Source organism: Gavialis gangeticus, unplaced genomic scaffold (genome assembly GCF_001723915.1).
Source record: "Gavialis gangeticus isolate Ggan-Ray unplaced genomic scaffold, GavGan_comp1, whole genome shotgun sequence".
NCBI classification, from domain to species: domain Eukaryota; kingdom Metazoa; phylum Chordata; order Crocodylia; family Gavialidae; genus Gavialis; species Gavialis gangeticus.
The window spans coordinates 34935268-34939284 of record NW_017729006.1 but is presented as its reverse complement, the minus strand read 5'-3'; the positions used below and the strand labels follow the sequence as shown (position 1 = coordinate 34939284).

Below are 4017 nucleotides of genomic sequence, written 5' to 3'. Positions count from 1 at the left end.
CCCCGCCCCGGCTGGGCAAGTGGCAGCAGGGCATAGCCCGCGCTACCAGCGCTGCCGTGCCCACATCCCGCACCCCCCTGCCCCAGCTGGCCAGTGTGTCCCAACCCCAATCCCTCCCGCATCCCACACACCCCCACCTTGGCTGGGCACTGTGGGATCCGGGCGCTTCCGCCGCTTGCCCGCTGTGGGGGTGGGGAGGAGCGCGGGATGCGGGCGCAGCACCACTGGGAGCAGGGGCTATGCCCTGCTTCTACTTGCCCCCTTCTGCCCGGAGTCAGCCATGCCTGCATCGCGCCCCCCGCCCCTAGCACTGCTGTGCCCGCGTCCTGCACCCCCCCCCGGGCAGCTTGTCCCAGCTGGCAGCTTGTTCCAGCCCTAATCTCTACCTCCCTCATGCTCCTTCCCTCCCCACTCTGCCCTCCACAACAGGCTTACCAGCTGGAGGCAACTGTGTCCAGCATGGTGAGGACTGCTGCCTGTATAGTCTATGGCCGAATCTTTTCCAAATCGATTCAGAGGCTTCCAATTTGATTCAGACCTTTTAATTGGTCTCCAAATTCGATTTGTATTTGGAGATTCGGGTCAAATCTCATCTGAATCGAATCAGCTACCGAAGCTTCGCACAGCCCTATTAAGACCTTCAAAAGAGAAGGCTGAGGGGGGATCTTGTGGCCTGTTATAAACTGGTTAGGGGGGATCAGCAGGCGCTGGGGGAGTCCCTGTTCCCCCGAGCGCCGCAAGGAGTGACCAGGAACAACGGTCACAAGCTGGCGGAGGGAAGGTTTAAGTTGGACATCAGGAGGCGCTACTTCACGGTCAGGGCGGCTAGGGTCTGGAACCAGCTTCCAAGTGAGGTGGTGCAGGCTCCCACCCTGGGGGTTTTTAAGAGGAGGTTGGATGACCACCTTACTGGGGTCATTTGACCCCAGTGCTCTTCCTGCCATGGCAGGGGGTCGGACTAGATGATCTGCTCAGGTCCCTTCCGACCCTAGAAACTATGAAGTAGCAGGATAGGAAAAGTCACAAAAGAGCTTGCTTGAAAATAAGCAGTCAGTGGAAGTGACCCTCCTGGCTGGGCCACAGCTAAGCTTTTTTAATGCTGAATGTGATTTGCTGTCTCAAGTGGGCATAGGCTGTGAAGGGCTTTGAAAGTGAAGGCAAGTAGCTTATTCTTATGCAACACAGAAGAGAGACTTGCTGGAGGAATGTAAATGAAGTGGGACAGTCAAAACGACAGGCTAGGAAGATGATCCTTGGCAGCAGCATCCTGGATGGGCCTGGCAGCACAAGATTGCATTTGGCAATGCCAGAGGAAAAGTTACTGCAAGAATTGAGATGTCAGATAAGAGCCCAGAGAACATTCTTTTAGTTGTCTGATGGCTAGGAAAGGCGGAGATATTATACCAAGAGTCAGCCTGGATGTGAAGACCTACGGCAACATCTGAGTCCAGAATACAGGCCTGAGTGATGGATAACATGATGGGGATGTCCGCTATCACTAGAGAAGAGAGGTACGAAGGACTTGGACAATGTGAAATTTAGCATGGTTAGCCATGTTATTAAGCATGAGCTGACAGATAGATGTCCAAAAGGGAGCATTAGAGACAGGCCAAAATTCTTAGTCTGAACAAAAGGAGAAAAGAGGATCTGTGCTTGTAGAAGAGATTATCCAAAGAAGATATAGAGGGGGAGGATCCCTGGGGGAGCCCCCAGATAAATATGGGGGTATGTGGGTGAGGGAGAATCATAGAGAAGTATCATTTTACAAACAGGAAACAGGCAGCGACCTAGGCTGCATCCACTCGAAACTTACCATAGCTGGCAGCATTGCTTTCAAACACACTATGTGTTGGGCTGCTTCCCTGCCTGGAAACAGTGAAAGCTGTCACTGATGCTGCAGAAATGTAGGTAACTAGCGCAGCCACGCTGCTGTGTTTGGAGGGGATGTGCATGGAACAGCGCAGCGTGTTTGAGGGTGCCACGGCTGAGCAAGTGAAACTTGGACGCTGCCTTCATCCCTTGTCCAAGGTCACACAGGAGGGCTGTGTCGGAGCAGGATATTAAACTCCCTGTTCCAGGTTAGTACTCTAACCGTAGCATCATCCTGCAGCACTCTGTAGGATTTTTTTGTTGTATGCCTTTTCTACAGGAGTGAGAAGACACTAGTTTGTGGCACTATTGCCACCCTTTTGTGTTTGGGAGTCTCCAACACGCTGAAGCAGCCTCCTATGTATTTGGATTAGAGATTTTTTTCAGCTGTGCTAAGGGAGGGCCCGCTGGCACTTTTCCATAAAGTAACAGCATAGAATAGGGTGTGCAGTGGCACTGAGCACCTACGCCGATCTCTGGAGATAACGACACAACTTCTGTCAGTCACCATAGCATATGCTTGCTTTGATAGCGCAAAGCTGAAAGCAGACTTGTCTGCTGTTGCATATACCAATTAGAAGGATTTGGAAGAAAATGGGAATTGGGGTTTTTCGGACAAAGAGTCTAAGCTCTTCACATCCTAGCTTTGCAACTTTTGTTTAGGTATTTACTGAGTGTTTGTAGCTCACAACAAGCTGTTCTGCTGCTAGGTAAACTCTCTGCGAGTGGAGGGAGGTCCTGTGACCTTCCTCCATCTCACATAGCTAGGAATAATGAGTTTTTCTCTGCAGATGAAGTTGCAAAAACACTTTTAAACAGTTTATGAAGTCAAAACCTACTCATGCACAAACTCATCCTGGGCCAGCTGCTTTCCTACTGACCATCCCAGCCAGAACACATTTCTTTTTCCCCTGTAAAAAAAAGTCTATAAGGTGCAAATCTACTCTGCCTTCTGCCTGTAGTCTTTGTCATGCGGTGGTTCTGTTCCAATGAGCAACTCTGAGACCAAATCAGGTATTAAATCAGAAGACAAAGGATATATATTTACCCCTTTCTCCTATTCCACTTTTTTTTCTACTTTAGCATATGCCCCCAGATTTGGCTCTCACTGAGGAGGGAGAACTGCTTTAGAAAAACAAATGACAACAAAATCACTAACTATTAATATGTCTCATACATATAATCTTTTAGGTCCGAGTCTTCTCCAAGTCATACAGATATGACTCCCCATGAAGTCAGAATTACAGTGTTCATTTTGTAAGTGAAGGCAGAACTGGACTTATGTCTACAGAATTTTGCTAAGTGTTAGTGAAGTTTTAGGCTAATAGATTTCTTTAAATTTAAATTTAATCCATAAGGAGCAATTCTCACCTGTTTTCTGGTGGACTTCAGACTTACATAGCTAACTATCTTTCTCTGCTCAAAGAAAATAGTCTAGCAAAAATGGAACGGTGGCGACCTCTGCTGCAAAGGAGGAGCTGTCTGTCCTCCACAAGTCTGTTCAAAACAAGAGGCAAGAGTGTTTAAACAGGTGCTTTGCACATATCTTTCAGCTGAAAGCCGCCTTTTTCCTTCAACACTGTAGAAAAGCAACAGTTTGCATAATGAAGCCAAGACGGCCCAGGGAATACATGGGATACCTGTAGGCCAATTTTTGAGGCGCTTGTATGCAGTTGTTGCCATTTAAAATCTTCCCAGGTGCATGCTGCAAGCAGTTAAGGCTAGTGCAGTACTTGTGGCATTGCCTAGACCAGGCGTGTCCAACCTTTTTGAATGTGGGGCCGGATCATGAACTTTTTATCACCCAGTGGGCCAGCACGCCATATTCAAAGACCACAGGAAGAGGTATCACATCAGGAAGTGATGTCACGTGACCTTTGACACCAATGAAGTTGCAGGAAGTGGCAATGAAATGGGTCTGGAAATGTGCCTAGGGAAGTTGTGGTTTTCAGAAAGTATGTATGTTTGGTATGGCTTAGGAACAGGACATCATTTTTCTGTGCAGGGGGTTGGACTAGATTAGGGTTGCCCAGCTGACTACCTGCAGGCCACATGTGGCCCACAAAGGACCAGGATATTGCCCACAGTCGACACGGGGTCTGCAAGCAGTTAATATATAGGGCATGGGCCTGGGCAGCCACCTCTCCC

The 4017-nt window shown here is 48.8% G+C and overlaps 1 protein-coding gene across 1 annotated transcript in view; it reads left to right on the top strand.

The window, feature by feature from the left end:
• Positions 1-4017, top strand: part of LANCL2 (LanC like 2) — a 55909-nt gene that overhangs the window by 36701 nt on the left and 15191 nt on the right. The gene's annotated exons all lie outside the window — the stretch shown is intronic.